We start from the raw sequence: 17441 nt of genomic DNA, 5'->3' as shown, positions 1-17441 counted from the left end.
ACAATACTGCCTCTTTCATGTTGTATTTCAAAATTAATACATTTATAAAATTAAGATTTATTAGCCAAACTTGAATTCTAGTTATAAAACTGACTGTAAATATTATTTTTCATTTATTTATCCATTACACACCTTACCTATGAGAAAAATGTATTTGATTATATGCTTCTTGCAGTTAATCTCTTGTTATTTAAACAAAATATTCAGGTCTATCTGTGGAGTATTTGTAAATTCTATTTCTTGAAATGACTGAATTAGGAACTTGGATGCTTCTTCTTTTGATTTGTTTGCCAAAAACCAATTCACAATCTTATGGTTTCTTGGGAGAGGGGAGTGCCTTGCAAACTTTCACATGAAGAATGTGTCTGAGGCTGATTTCCTCTGGAATAGTCTCAGATCTAAAATTTTCTGTACATATGGTGGCATATGTAAGATATGGTTCATTGCAACATTTAGGATGTTATAAAAAACGTTGCCATTCTGTTAGGTTGCTAACTATATCCATCTCTAATTTGGCTCTCCTGAAGAGATAGTATTTATTATTCTAAAGGTAATGAGCTTGAAAATACCAGAACCTGAATTTCACTTAAAGTGTGCTGAATACCTAAATGTAGTGAAAATAATAGGGGTTGTGCAATGACTGAAAGGTAAAATGCTGCCAAATTTCAAGAATAAATACTTTTAATCCACATAACCTTCTGTTTGACTGTATATTCTGAAACTAGTATATGTTAGAATTTTCACAATTGAAGTGTGAACTTTCAGGGAGGTGGTCTCCCAGGATGGCACTATGGCTCTTTTCCAGTGAACCCTAGATATGTCAACACTTTAATATTATTTTTATATTACTAAGAAAAACGTTATTTATAATTGCCTTAGCATACTTATTAAGGTGTTCAAGAGCCATTTGCATACAATTAAATATAATTCATTCCATTATATTGTTTGCACATTGATTATTCAAAATAACTACAAAGGTAAAAGGAAAATAAAAGCCTAATGAAAAAAATTTGCTCTGCACTTACTGAGAGATGTTTGTACGCTTAGGGAGAAAATTGCACTAGAGTGAACAAAGGCAAACAGGGAAAAAGAACATCTGTGATCTGTGATAAATTATCTGATTCAAGGAAGAGCGATTAGTGATCTGGAACATACATCTTACCATAAGATGATCCTGTAGCTCTTTTCCTTTTCATAAGTGATGTATCACCACATGTCTTCAGAGAGCTGATGGTAGGGACTTATTTCCCACTCATGTCTGGTAAGCAAGGAGAAATTCTCCAGGCCTGGTAATAGATATGAGCTGCTACTCACTGTCACTGTGGGAGGGGAGCACTCAGAAAACAGATCTTGCTGGGTGAAGTTAATGGTCTCCATGTGTGTGTCCACCTCAAATTCCTATGTTGAGATCCTAACCCACAGGGTGTTGATACTAGAAGGGGGCAGTGAGATGTGATTATGTGACCTATGGGATTGGTATTCTCACAAAACAGGGTTATGAGTGCACACAGGAATCCTTCCACCATGTAGGACCCAGTGAGAAGGCACTGGGAACCAGGAAATTGGCCCTTACCAAAGACTGAATGTTCTGGTACCCTGATCTTGGACTACCCAGTCTCAGACACTAAAAGAAACTGAATCTGTATTGTTTGAAAACTATTCAGCATATCATATTTTCTGTAGCAGCCCAAATTGTCTACAACAGGTATTCAACTGGCAATATTCTAGGGTTCAATTTCTCTTTCTACAGCTCCACAGGGTAAAATGGTTGGGTAAGTTATGTTCTAAGATTTTAATTATGTCATATTTTTAAACAAACGATCTTAAATTTTGAACCAACAGCAGTTATACTTTAAAAGACTCCAGTCATTTCAGTTCTTGAGTTTTTAAAATTTTATTATGTGATTTATTTTATATGTGAAATTCCCCTTTTGTGGGTTTATGGTCTAATTATCTTTGCTATTCTAAGTCACTTATGATTTAGTTCCAGTTGTAAATGTGATGTTGCTGTCATACTCTAATTTTCCTTATTCTTTATGCTTTATTTACTTACACTTTTTATATCCACTTAATATTCAGAATTATTTTGGGGGGAGAGATTATAAATGTATGATTTAATCTGTAACATTTAAGTAGAAGTTATAAGTATTTAAGTCTTCAGACTAATCCTATTTGAGAAGAGTGTTATATGGAATATGGAATAAGAATAGTAAAAGCCAAGATAATACAATATTAATAATTTTAATATACTGTTATATAGCATTTAACAATTCAGAAAAGTCATTTTATTTAGTCCTGACAGCATTTCCAAATAATAGTTGTGATTACTCTGAGACAGTCATTATTAATATTACTATTCAGTTGAATGTTCTGTAAAGTGGAGATAATAACAATTACATAGGTTCTTGTGAATATGAAATAAAAAATTATACTCTGAAATTTATGAGCTTCAATTTTAAGATTTATATAAATTTATAAATTAATTTCAACTTAATACAATATACAAAAATATAGAACAGTGCCTACATAATTTGCATTTGTGGGAGGTCTAAAAATATCTTTTCAAAGATGTTCCCATCCTAATCTCAAGAACTGGAGAAGATTCATTGTTATATGACCAGAGGAAATTAAGGTTGTAGGTAGGATTAATGTTGTCAGTCACATGCTAAGTAGATCACCCTAGAACAGCCAGGTCAACTCAGTGTAATTGCAAGGCCTTTTCAAACTTGAGTGATTGAAGCAGATTCTAGAGAAAACATGACAGAAGAAGTCATGCAAAGTGAAGCCTCAGTCTGGTTCTCCTACTTTAAATGATCAACAGAAGCCACAGGTCAAGAATGCCATCAAGTCCTAGAAGATAGAAAACACAAGGCATGGGATTCTTTCTTCAGCTTCTCAGTTTTGTTTTAATCTACTAAACTAGTAATAATTTTTGTAACAGCAATCAGAAACATGAGTGCTCAAAAAGTATTACTTTCATAAATCCCAATTTTAAAGATGAATAAAATGAGCAAAAAAAGATTAATATTCCTAAGATCATATTGTAAACATTAGAATTAGAATATAAATACATTGTGTAAATTAATGACTATTCTTTACTTTCAATCACAATGTTAAAGTCTTTAATGCCTTCAATACTACCAGAAAAAAATTAAAGGTCCTTGTCCCCAGCCCGCAGCAGCTTCAACTCAACCTGAGAAGAACAAAGTGCTGTGGGAGCCAGAGACTTGGTGGTGGCTACATGGATCTCCTCTGCCTCCTAGTCACCATCCTCTTTCCTATTCAGACCTTGCCTGTGTGCATATTTTCTTACAAAACACAATTTAGGATCCACTGATTGATTCCTAGCACTCCCCCTTTGCTCTTTGTTCCTTAACCCACTGCCTCTATCCTAGGTGCTTCTGCCTCCCTGTGTGGACTCAGAATGCAAGGGTGGGTCGCCAGTTTGTGCTTTTGGTCTTGGCTTAGCCCCTGCAGCCTCTTCTCTGCCAACTATCCCATCACTGAGTTCTCCCCGCCAGAATGCTTAACTGCCTGCCATGGTGACAGCGACCTCCTTGTCACAGTGGAGAGGCATTGGTGTTGGTGTCCCCACCACTCTGAGGAGCCCCATGCAACTGTTGAAGCTGCAGAAGGAGGACCTCCATGAGTTCAATAACCCACTGGCACTGTACATCGACAATGTGCGAGTCTGAGACAGAAGAGTGGACTGCAGCTGCAGGAGACTGAGTGGAAAGAGGTACACAGTCACTAGTTCAAGGGACTCAAGGCGCTATAAGAAACCAAGCTGGCCCATGCACGACAGGTGCTAGAGGATGCAACTCAAGAGTCGGCCAAGCTGCAGATGGAGTTGGGTAAATGCAAGACCAAGCATGACTAGCTTCTCCTCAATTATGCTAAGAAAGAATCTGATCTTAATTGAGCCCAGATCAAGCTTTGAGAATGTGGAGCAGCACTGAACTCTAAAGATGCAGCTCTAGCTACTTTACACTTGGTGTTCAAAACAAGTTTAGAGGGAGATTTAGAGGACCTGAAGGATCAGCTTGTCCAGGTGGAAACTTCATTAGCTGCTGCCAAAAACACAAAGAAACTTTACTTAAAGTGGATTTGGAGAATCATTTTCAGAGCCTTCCTGAGGATTTGGAGTTTTGTAAGAACATGTATGAAGAGATTAATGAGACAAGAAAATATGAAACACACTTGGTAAAAGTGGATTCTGGATGTCAGATTGAGGATGTGTATAAGCAGGCTCAAGTCCTTCATGAGGTGAGACAGCAACATGACGCCCATGTGAGGCTGTACAAGGAAGAGGTGGAGCAGATTTACCATGCCAAACTTGAGAATCCCAGACTGTCCTCAGGGATGAATACTGACTGTTACTGTCAACAGTGTCAGAAATGAGGGAAAGTCCTGTGAGAATTGAAAGACTTTCATCTCAACTTTCTATTCTACAAAAGTCTAGATAGAGCATGTTTGAAAAGAATTCAAGAGTTTGATGGCTTGCTTGCAAAGAAAGAGAAAACATTCACTGCATGCTGACAAAGAGAGAGGGATGGGGAAATAAGGGATAAGGGATCAGAAGCAGCAACAGCTGACTGATTATGAACAACTTGTTGATGTTAAACTTGAAAGCTGTGCTTACAGGAAACTCCTAAAAGGCAAAGAGGAGCTTCTGAAGCCCTCTCCAAGTCCTTCTTCCCATGTGTCAGTGCCCTGTGCATCCTCAAGGTGTAGTGTGTGCGCAAGTAGAGGAAAGCAGAAGGGAGTTCAGTTGGAAGAATCAAAGGTCAGCAGTAGTGTCAGCATCTTTCATTCCACCTCAGTCACTGGGAATGTGTGCATTGAAGAGATCGAGGTTGATGGGAAATTTATTCAATTGAAAAACACCTGTGAACAGGATCAAACAATGGCAGGCAGAGGTGATCAAGAAAATTGTAGACACATCGATGCTCACAACATACTTCAAGATATGTGCTGAAGGCAGGTCAGACTGTTTCATTGGGGGCTGCAAATGCTGGTGTCATGACCAGTCCTCCCACTGACCCCTTCTGAAGAACCAGAATTCTTGGGTACTGGTGAAGATGGTGTAGGTTATACTGAAATTTTCACATAGAGAAGAGGTTATACAAATAAGTATGGTCTTTTAAACAACCATACCTGAAGAGGAAGAACTAACTGGAGTGGTTGTTGAGGAAGAAGTATTCCACCAGCAGGGAGCCCCAAAATCATCCTACAGAAGCTATGCAATTATGTAAACTTCTCAAGTCAACTGCCTTCCTTAAGGTAAAGATGTATGATAATCCTTAAGGATATACAGTGCAGAGCCGTCTCAAAAGCACAGACTATTTTCATATTTCTTTTACATAAATTTTTAAGCTGTGAATCTGATGGCCTTAATTTCCTTTTTGACACTGAAAATTTTGTAAAATAACTCATATCCATACACTTTGTTACAAGATATGAATTATTGACACTATTAACTGTGTGCTGTGTGGAAAGGGTCACTTTCAATTTTTGGCTTTAAAAAACATGTATTTTCTTTTCTTTTTCATTTTTAAATTTCTTTGAGAATGTGAGGGAAGGATAAATAAATCACTGTTTGGCATAATTTGGAGATTGCTCCATACAGATTAGTGATCTGCTCTTGATTGTTTTCTGCTATAAAAAAAACAGTGCTATGAGGGATTGGGGAAAGCATTTTTTAATCTATTGAAATTCTGTACTGAATTTTATTGTAAAAAGCATTCAAAGTAACTTTTTAAAATGGAAAAGAGACATTAAGTAAGATGGTTGATGTTAATTGAATCATCATGTAAACACTCTGGATGAAGAATTCCACAAACTTGGTTTTATGGTTACTTCTCTTAGATTCTTAATTCTGGAGGGGAATGAGGATGGGGTGGTGAGATGGAGGGAGGGGCTTCTATACTAAAATGCATCAGTAACATGTTTAAATTTTTATGTGACATTAACAAATAAAAAGGCTGCTTTAGAATTAACCCCCCCCAAATTAAAGAGATAACAACTCAACTTTCTATACAGTTTTTATATAATCATCATCTATTATAGTTACATAAATCATTCAAGTATCAAACATTTCTAATTATGAGTCAAAAGAAATGAAGGTTAAATTCTAAACTCTCCTTAGTTTTTGTAAATCAAATCTATGATAAATTGTAGAATACATACAGTACATTTTTATGGTACCCAAGAATTTTTTTTATTATTTTATTACAAATAAGAATATTTGCATTCTAATCCTGACTAGCTTAACTACCTTTATGTCACATAAAATTGCAACAGAAACCAACTGTATACATTCAAATAACCCCATTTTAGGAGTTTTCTCTAAACCTATTCAAGTAGGTTTAGATTTCTAAATTCATACTTAATTCACTGTGCACAGTGTATACTAAATAAGTTTAGACTGTTTTAGGAATCACTTTTTGTTGTTTTTGTAAGGTGAGAAAGACAAAATTTGGAGTTTCTATTTATTTAACACCGATTCACTGCAATATAATCAAGCATGACAAAAGTGTAAGTACTTAGAAAATAGAATATTTCAGAGAAAATAATTTAAGTATACTTCATAGGTATTAAACTTTTGTTGAATAAAAGAAAAAAATACTATATTTCAAAGTCCACATACACAAATAGTATTCATTAAAGGTGATCATTTGTAGGAGTAGAATTATTTCATAAAAATAATATTAAGTAAATATTGTGCAAATTATTAAAATGAATTTTATGTGCATATTTTTGGTGATTAGATTTTATTATAACTACACTAAAGATAAACCAATAGACCTGATTATATAAAAACACATTAAAATTATTTCTAGACAAATACCTAAGGACCATATCCCATTAGCCCTGTGAAAATTATCAATCTAATCAATCATTTTTTTGTCTTCTTTAACAACCTGAAAGAATTGTGTGTATTCTACTTTTTACCAGAGACAAAAACTATGAAACAAAACTTGGTAAAATAAATTTATTTAAAATACAGATATTTAAATAACAAGTAAATACACAAATAGCAAATAAAATGATTATTTCCCAAACTTAATTAAAATTCTTATATTTCACATAGTAACATAATGATCTACTACATCCTAGTAGGAACACAATTTAAAATGATTTCTAACATGTATATGGTCCATTTTACTGCATTAACTTTGAAACACTTTATTGAATTTATTTTTCAATGTGTTTTGGCATGAGACCAAATCTTTGTTAGCTTTTTTATAGTCAAACATATTTCATATATGAGAAATATTGATAGATAACCAAAGAATAAAATAATACTTTGTAGACTTGGTGAGAAAAGTAGAGAAAGATTGTAAATTTTGTGTTAAAAGAGTAATGGCAAATGATTTCATTGTAAAATAAAAGCTTATGAAAAGAAATTACTTAAGAACAAATTAAATATTATGATTAACATACTATGTAGTACATCTAAATCTGAGCCAAAAGAAAAATATGCAACTACTGTTGACAGAAAGAACATATTTTAAAAGGGGAGAAGAATAATCCAGTTTTAGTATATCAAATTCAATTTTTTAAAAAAACTGGGGAGCTTAACTACTGAGCCACAACCCCAGAATTTTTCATTTTTTTAAAATTTTGTGACAGGATCTTGCTAAGTTGTTTGGGGCCTCACCAAATTACGGCGACTGGTCTCCAAATTGCTGTCTCCCTGCTTTTGCCCACCACATCTCTGGGTTTACATAACTAAAACAAATATTTCCAAGGCATGTGAGAGTCAAGAAAAGCAAAATTCTGATTTAATATCATAGATGATTTCAGTAAGAATAGCAGACAAAAAAATCATTTTTGTGAGCAAGTTATGTTTAAACATTATAGACAAAATACACAGTAGCTTTAAAAAGTTTTTGAGCAACACTGGGGAATGAAACATTTTATTTCATAAAATATTCATAAATCTTAATGATACAGTTACCCCTATCTTATTGAGAGGTTTATAACATACTTGGGTTTTTTGTGTGCTCACCACTTCACCCAGCTCCATTTTGATACCCCTTCTACAGGGAAGGTACCAGGCCAATCTTGAGCTCCTGCTGGATGAGCATTCTGAAGGTTTCCACTAGACAGGACACATCCACTGATGAATCTTAGTCATCTTCTCCCTAGGCTGAGAGACCAACAAGGGATATTTCAACATGTAAACAGTAGATGGGACATTTCAATAAGGAAACAGTAGACATCTGCAAAATGACTACCTGCTAATACACTCAAATGAAAACAAAACTAAAAATGTTTTTCTCCTTATTTTCGGGGGATGTGACATACACACACAAAAAAAAAATAAGAAAAAAAGAAAAAAAAAAGAAAAACCTGGAACCTGGTGAGGGTCTGGGGCTATTGAAAAGGGAATCTGAGTGGTGGGCTAGACTACAGTCATGTGTAGTCCCCCATCCTGTCTCACCTCTGTTCTCCTTGGGTAAAATCACCAGAGTCAGGACCCATTGCTGACCCAGCACCTCCATATTAGAGAAAGACCCATACTAAGGGCTTTCCTTCAACCTGAGAATCCACAGATCACTAGTCAGAAAGAACTCATTACTGTGGGCTTGCTATCTCATCACCAGTGAGCAGACTTGGACTCTATGTAGACTGTGGGTACCTAGCTACTAGGGTTTCAAGTTCTATGCATTCCATTGCCAAGGAAGTGAGGTCACACAAGATGGTTCCAAAGACCCCAGGGAGGCAGGCTGCTCCCATTCAAATGACATGCAAAAGTGGACAGAGCTATACCAACACACCCTGGATCAGGTCCTCAGAGAGATTTGGGTATAGCCAGTCCCCCTTGTTTGGGACAGAGTTTGGTTCAGATCCATCCCCTTCTTCTGGTTTTGTGTGTGACTCTGAAGAAGTCATTGTGCCTTGCAGAGCCTCCTTTGGATCTAAACATGTTCCCCAGTGATCATTCCTATGCCTGCTTAGAGGTTGTCAGTAGGTGTATGTGCCCATACATGTACTTTCTGAAAAATCCTAATTCTAAAGTCACATGTCCTCAATGCACAAATATACAGATGACACAACATAGGAAGTTTGGGGAGAAAGGATGACATGCAAATCTATCATGACCTGAGTACCACAATGAGAGAGGGAAAGTCAGTCAACTGCTCTCTTAGCCATGGTTCCCACTCTATCACTGGAAGGTTGATCTGACTAACTTTCATAGACCTTCCAATGAATTCCTGTGAGATTTACAATTGTTTCAAGTTCTCTTGTCATTGTATGATGTGTGTACACTGCAAGGGATCCCAAACACCACAGGATCCTGGTGCCCATGGCTTCTAGCTCCCTTCCCTCTAACAGCATCCACATCAGCATCTTGTTTCTATAGAACAGAAATCAGCAAGCCTCATGGGATATCACTTCTGAGTCTGAGTCATGGGAAGTCTCATTTCTGTCTGGTTCCATAGCCCCACAACAGAGGGCACTGATGGGATTATAGGAATTTGTAAAAAATGTTGGTGTGGCACCATGCAGAGACCCAGGGACACCATGAAATGGCATGGAGCTGGCATTTCCATGCTTCCATTTCTATGTGCCTCACCTAGGAGAAAATATTTGGGTTATAAAATTCACTGATGCACAAAATATATCAAGAAACAAGGATGGTGCAATGTAATCAAGAGTTGCTCCAATAGCATGATCATAACCATATGAGTGGACTTCTCTTTCTCCACATCTTTGTGGAAAGGCTACATTGCTTCTTTCAGGGTGGCAGCAAGTCACTTCCTTTTGTTTTTATTGCAGTTCAAGATACACAAGTTACTCCTATGTTTCCTACTACAATTTCTGCATAAACTCTGAGTAGTATGAACAAAGAATCTCAGGGGGCAATACTGACTCAAGATCTGAGGTGACCAGAGCAGACAGAAGGACAGACAATACACTTTGGTGGACTGGAAAGTGAACAGGTGACCACTCCCTGCAGGGGACACTTACTAACCTAATGCAAGTCTAATGAGCTCCCTGTAAGCACTGTTGAATGGAACATAAGGAGCTGATGTCTATCCCTTGTCCTAAGGAACCTCAAGAATTAGCTAACCATCCAAGGAGATTCAGCACCATCTTCCTTGTCACACAGAGTTAATTGGCTTCTCATTACCATCCAACCAAAGGTGAGAGGCAGATGATGCTAAGTTCTTTTAACTAATACTGAATTTTAAAAATCATTGTTTATGCTCTCCTGAAAATACCAGTAGATTCATCAGCTACAAAATGCCATAAGAAAAGGGGAGAAGATGACTTAAGTAATATTAAGAAATGAAAAGAATTCAACCTCCAAAAGATGTAAATGCACTTGCATCATCTGAGGCCTTTCGAACTGCTTACATCAGACAGCAGATTTCATATGAGATGATTTTGTCCTCCTGGCACATGACCTAACAGGAAAGCCTTTCCTTACACCACAGTAGCTTCACCTAAGCAACTGGATTTACACACCTGCACATTTTGAATGGTAGCACTAAGTGATGTCTCAAGATAAATTGTCCTCTCATCAACAAATATGAAAACAAGATAACGTTCTACTAGCATCAAAAATGTAGAAACTAAGCTTACGTGACAAAACATTTATTAAAATCTAAGCAAGTTATTTTATTGACCCCAAAACACATCCTAAAGCATTTCTAAAAGACACTATCCTTATTCTCCCTTGAATGGCTTATATTCAACAGAAATATGCCTCTTCCTTAATGACTGTTGATGTATGTCATTTCACATGGGAATATGTTCAAATGTAAATGAAATATCTTAAATCAATAAGCCAAATCACAAATTTCTATAAAAAACCATTTATAAGAAGGGAAAGTGGCCTCCTCCCCCCAACTCTATACAATGTGGCTGAGAAACATTCCAACAAATCCAAAAACAGACTGAAAAGTTTTCATAAGGGTCGTGACTGGTTATACAATGATACACAGAAACCAGCTTTTTTAACACTTACAATTGCTCCTGAGCCTCCACAGAAGTGACTAAGATATTTATTCACCACCTATTAACTCATTTCTCAAGGAAAAATAAAATCTTCCTAATGATGAACACAATAGATGGAGGGAATGAAGTGTCCAGGAGCAGTTCTTGTCATCACTTCTGGGTTTTCCAACTCATATTGAGGTTGACTTCAATCCTGCCCATGTATACCAGGGCACTTAATTTACATACAGTCAGGGAGCATGTTCCCAAAGACTACTAGCTCCAATAGATTAGTGCAGGTGCTCCTTGGCTTTTATGATACTAACACTTTGTGAACATCATTTTTCTTAAAGAACAGGCTGATGAAGACACCACATTAACTGTTTCACATGAATACTGATACCTATAAGTTATTGAGAGTTGTGCCCACAGGGATGACAAAAGTGCCCTTAAATACCTGCTAATGCAAGACAAAATGCTCCTACCAGCTCCTATGGTACCCTATGAATCTCCACAGAGAAATCCTGTAGATGGCACAGGAGACACAGGAAGCAAGAAAGACAGGACCCTCTTGTTCTTCTTGCCACTGAGAACCAGGATACTCGAATATGCCCCAGATGCATGTCGCAATTCAAAGCTCCCAGGAACTGTGCTGCCAGATCTGTGAAAAAGTATTAAAATGCACCAGGTGGACAGGACTGTTATTCATGAAGAGAATTTCTGCTCCCATGAGTCTACAAACACAATGCACGCAACTGAACTGAGTCTATCCTACAGGTTTTAGGGTGCCCAGAAATGTCCCTCTTGGAATTTCTTCACTCAATCAATGAACAGCATTCTGCACCTCCCCTCTCTTTCAGGGAGTGGAGGCTGGGGCCTGGGGTTCCCAGTCCATAATCAAAACTCTGCAAAGAATAGGTAGAAATTTCCTTTCTTGCCTGATGACCTAGATCCCTTGCTTCCGTCCCTCTCACCCCCAATACTTGCATATATCTTCCCTGCTCAAAAAAACTCCCAGGCCACTTCCAAGACTCCCCAATTTTTGCTCAAGAACTTGCCACACCAGGGTAGCTAGCAACATACAGGGTTGCAGGGGTGACTTTTGTCTGGGCCTTTTCCTCCTGAGAGGTGAGCTCCCTACATGGACTCAGAATGGAATCTTAAATCCACCTGGTAGATGGAAACAGTCCCTTGAGGGCCATGAATTTTTCTGATTGCTCAAAGTTTTGAGAGGCAATCTCCATATGACAAGTGAGAACTCACAACTCTGCTTTTGCCATTTTTGAAATTTGTGGTGCATCCACTTAATGTGTTTCCAATTAGCATTACTAGTTGGAGTATCACTTTTTGTTGTTTTATAAATTTCTCCACCTAGCTTTTAATGTAAAATTAATTAGGTCTTCCATTAATTCTGCCTTTTGTTCCTTTTCACATCTAGAGAAGAGGGCAAAAGAGAATATGAGTTCTTTCTGTAATCAAATAAATCTTTCCCTTGCATGTAAACAGTTTTGGGTTGTTTTGTGAATATTTTGTGCTTATTTTGCAGTAAATGCTATTGCTTGATTAAGTGGCATGTTAAATATTCTATATCTTTTGTGTTTTTAGATGATGATTATCTGGAAAAGAACATTCCAGCAAAGACTGAAGAGCTATCCTTTGAAGTATCTTATACAGAAATGGTTACAGAGGCTCCAAAAAGAAATAGATTTAAGAAGTCAGAGATTAAGAAAGAAGACTATGCTTTAACTGTAAGTAAAACCTTTCACAGTTATTCCAGTAACTTCCTGAGCCCAATTAGGATTATTATTTTTTTAATGTCTGTACATGCTCAAGCAGACTGGGAAGACTGAGCTTCAGTATTGCATACCACGTTTGGGGGGACTATCTGTCACATAGTGCACAGTTCACCTGACTGGGTTAAGAAAAGTTGTGAACTCATATGCCTAAATATTGTTTTACAGGTGGTGTTAGTCAGCTTTCCATAACTGTGATAAATGTCTGAAACAAATCAACTTAATAAGAGAAAAGATTTATTGTGGCTCACAATTTTGTGGTCAGATGGCCCACTGCTTTTGAGCCTGTAGAGAGTCAAACCATCATGGAATAAACATACGGTAGAGCGAGCTGCTCATTTCATGATGTTTGAGAAGCAAAGAGAGAAAGAACAAGGGCGAGGGTTCCAATGTCCCCTTCAAGAACTCACCCCCAAAGACCTACCTTCCTTTCACTAAACTCCACTTCCTATAGTTTCCACCACCCATCAAAGCACCACAGGCTGGGGACCTTTAATCCAGGGATCTTTGGGGGTAGATTCAAGATTCATACTGTGGCACAGATAAGTTGGTTTTCCACCTGGTTTCTGAGTTTTCTTGAACTTCATATTCTTAGTTCGCATATAAGTCAGTGCAGATTCTAACTATATGTATTTGTATCTCTATAAATCACATATCCAAAGAGGGTACAGCAGAAAGTCATAGTCCACAAAAATAAGAAGTGGAGCTCATAGGATAGACACTGAAAACTTTCCAAACCCAATTCAGGAATTTATTTTACTACATGATAAACAAATAGAGCTGTACAGTCAGTTATCCTGAAAGTCTAACATGCACACACACACAGACACACATACCCAGGATGGTTTATCCTGAAAGCCTATCACACTGATGGATTCACTGTTCAATAAATAATGCATGCATGAGAGTTCATGATATGGAGTCATCCTGGACCATACCCTGACAGCTGGCCCATGAGGGAGAGAGGAAGAGGACAGGAAAAAACTCACTGAGCACCCTCCATGGGCTTTGACACCACACCAGGTGTTCTAGATGTAAGGTGGACCCTATTGATTACTCCTGTTTTACAAATGAGAAAACTGAGGCCCAGAGACACTAAGTAACATTTCCAAAGCTCTGTGGGAACAGAATTTAAGCCTAAAATGTGTCAAACTCCAAAATCTTCCCTGGCCCCTAAACAGTCTTTGTGTTGGCGGGCAGAGTGGAGGCAAAGAAGGAAGCCTATGTAAAAGTCCGATTCCAAGGACAGTCCCTCCTTTTTGTTATTTAGAGAGAGGTTTCCAGGAAAAGACACTGGTCCCAGGTCTCTTCATCAAAGCTTCCTGGGGTTTTGGCTCATTCAGTGTGTAGGTCAGACCCCTGTGAAGAACTTGACATAGGGTTTGGCACACAATAATTGCTCAATAAATGAGTGCAGTTCTTGTTTATGTTGCTGTTATCATGTATTACTGTTGTTTTGTTGTACCAGGGATTGAACCAAGAGACACTTAAGTACTGAGTCTCATCCCCAGCCTCTTTTATTTTTTTTTAAATATACTTTATTTGGAGACAGGGTATCTACAAGTTTCTGAGGATGGTTTTGAACTTGTGATCCTCCTGTTTCAGCCTCCTAAGCTGTTGGGATTATAGGCATGCACCACCAGCCTAGCAGACCTTTCTTGGTTTCAAGAAGAAGGTGAAATAACCAAATGCTAATAGCATAAGATATGCCCCTAAGCACATCCTCCATATTGTTTTCCTTTTAAATGCCTGGAGTTCTGGGATGGGGATATAACACAGTGGTAGAGCCCTTGCCTAGCTAGTGTGTGAAGCCCTGGGTTCAATCCTCAACACCACAGTATAAATACATACATACATATATCCTTGGGGTTCCAGTGAAAAAATTGTTGATGAATGAGTGAATCAATAACCCCTAGAAACTCCAATTTAGGGAACCCTAGATTGTATTCTTGAGCCTTTGTAATTTAAACAACTGTAGGATTTTTCTTCTTCAGCATATTTTTCTTTTCTTTTCTTTTCTTTTTTCTGTGCTGGGGATTGAACCCAGGGCCTCATGCTTGCAAGGCAAGCACTCTACCAACTGAGCTACATCCCCAGCCCTTCAGCATATTTTTTAACACCAGATTTTCTGAAAGCAAAGTGTACCTATAGATGTTATATCTAAATTTGGTTTTTAAACAAACCCTGCTGAGACAGCAGTTTTGATTAGGCGACGACCAAGTGTTTATAAGTATGCAGTAGAGTGTACATGAATTCTGAGTTGAGGATATTGGCTATCAAAATATAAAAATAAAAAATCCAGATCTCTCTTGGGCTACACCGAATTGTGTAGTGGCCTGTTTTCCTGGGCAGATCCAGGGTACTTGTGAAAGAGGACTCAAATCAAAGACACTGCTCAAGTGAGGAGTTTCTAAATTGGTGATAAAGGAGGAAGAAACTGCTTCCAATCTGGTTGTTAGTTTTGTTTCCTGTGACAGAGTGGAGTGTTTTGAGGTGAGAGGAAAAGGGAATGCTATTTAACCTAATGGAATCATTACCCAGTGTATGCATATATTGAAACATCAAATGGTACTCCTTTAATAGGTACAATTTTATGTATTTATGTGTTGGCATAAAAATAAATGTATTAAAAATAAACTGTAAAAAAGGAAACTCACTACTGTGTCGAGTGCCCAAACACAAGTGAGAAGACACAGCTTAAGTGCAAAAAGTGGACCTGTCACTCACCACTCAGTGCACTCTGAGCTGACTGCCCAGCATCTGCAGATCCATTGGAATGAACTGGTATGTCTGGAATAGCCTCCAGTATGGACTGCTAAGCAAGGGAAGATGAGCACAGAACATTTTACCCCAAATACAGTCCACCCTTCATTTCAGTCTGACTCACCTAAGAGTTCTTTTCATATACACAGAGTTCTTGATTTCATAACTGGTCTGCATTAATTTTCATTGTTGCTGCATTCGGTTTAGATGTGCACAACTCAGGTTTCTTGGAAGGGAACAATGTCAAGGTCAATATAGCCCTGCATTCTTACCTCTTCAATATTTGCTGTTTAACCTCTGCTAAGACCTACAAATTATAAAACCTGGTGTCATATAACTTGAAAATTGTATGATTTGCTAATCTTGATGCATTTTGTCTTTGTTAATTATATTACAAATATTAACATATTAATTCCCTCATTGCAAAATAGAGTGACAATAACAAAAATTAAGTATCCTTTCTAATTTCATTTCTTGATCAACTTGGTACTTTCTTCATTGAAATCCTGTCAAAGCACTGAACTATGCTGTGATGTCATCAGAGGTTGAGTGTCTCTCTTTGTTCAGGTCTAGATGGATATGTAAGACATTTACACAAAATTCTACCATATTCTATAAATTTTTGTGCAGGAGTTATCTGTGAACATGTATGACAATGAAAATCTCCTATTTGATCAAGAATCTTTTGTATGCAATTCACACATAAAATCTATTCTTTTTCTGGTTAAAAAAAAAACTCCCAGAGCCCCCATCATACCCAGAGTGTGAGCCAAAGACTTCAACAGTCATGAGGTTCTGAAGATGAACTCTGTTCTTTCTCTGGCCTCATCTTCACACTCTTCACTGGGCTCTGCTTTCATCAGTCTCCTTGTTACTCTCTCTTCACAATTCAAGGTCTTTGCATATGCTGATCATTCTGCCAGGAACTACCTTCCTGCAGATGTCTACATTCTTCCTTCAGCTCTCAGTTCAAAAGTCTTGCCCTCAGGGAGGTCATCCCTGACCACCACCTCTGGAGAGCCCTTTCCATCTCTCTCCAGCCTTTATTTGACATATATTATTTATACACATGTCTTCACACTGGAATGTACACTTAATGAGAGCATGCGAGTAAGTGCTGAATCTGCATCCTTTGGAACAGAGACTGGAACACAGTATGTCTCAATAAATATTTATGGAAGTAAGAAAAAGAGGAAGAGGCTAAAAGGAAATTTTCTTTTATAATCCAGTTGAATATGTCCACCCTCATTCTTGCTATCAGCTGAGACACCCTGAAGGACAGCTGTAAGCAAACCCTCCCTTGCTCTTACTTCTTCTACAGCTCCCTGAAACCCATTGAGATGCATACAAATCATGCAGCCTGGATTTCACAGTCCTGCACAGACTGGGATGAATGGACACTCCTGCCTCCTCTTCCTCTGCATGAATGTACCTGACCCCAAGCCATGTTCCCTGGACCTACCTGAATTCCCATAGGCAATGTTTGACTACTAGGCAACACCCCATCCCCCTTTTTAGTGCTCTTATGGTGCCAAATGCATCCTACAATTATCTTCATAGTTATTCTTGACAATTTCCCAAGGTCTCTCTCTTCCAGTAGAATGTCAGTTCCAGGAGGGCAGGGGTTGAACCTCTCTGGTTCACTACTGTATCTACAGAAATACCTAAAAATACCTACTTGTCAGACACACAGTACTAGGGAAGAAAAAGGTCTTGGGCAGGGTTCTGAGGGAGTCTGTGCCGAGCTGCAACCAGGACTTCAGCCATAGTCTTTGCTGACAGTCTCCTGCTTGGGGCTGTCCTTCTCAATTGGATCAACCTGCCATTTTCTTACAAACCAGGACTGAGAAGCAAACCACTAGGCCTTTCTGAGAGATCCCAGATATCTTACAAGTTTCCTTGCAAAACACTACAATGTGCAACCAACCCTGG

At 37.9% G+C, this 17441-nt stretch overlaps 1 pseudogene; it reads left to right on the top strand.

Annotated features, from left to right (window-relative positions):
• The first annotated feature begins 3539 nt into the window (after nucleotides 1–3539).
• Nucleotides 3540–5255, top strand: LOC124974700 (lamin-B1-like; annotated as a pseudogene).
• The last annotated feature ends 12186 nt before the right edge of the window (nucleotides 5256–17441 follow it).

The sequence above is a fragment of the Sciurus carolinensis genome, unplaced genomic scaffold (assembly GCF_902686445.1).
Source record: "Sciurus carolinensis unplaced genomic scaffold, mSciCar1.2, whole genome shotgun sequence".
Taxonomy (NCBI): Eukaryota; Metazoa; Chordata; class Mammalia; order Rodentia; family Sciuridae; genus Sciurus; species Sciurus carolinensis.
The sequence above is the reverse complement of the archived record's forward strand: the minus strand, read 5'-3'. Positions and strand labels throughout refer to the sequence as shown.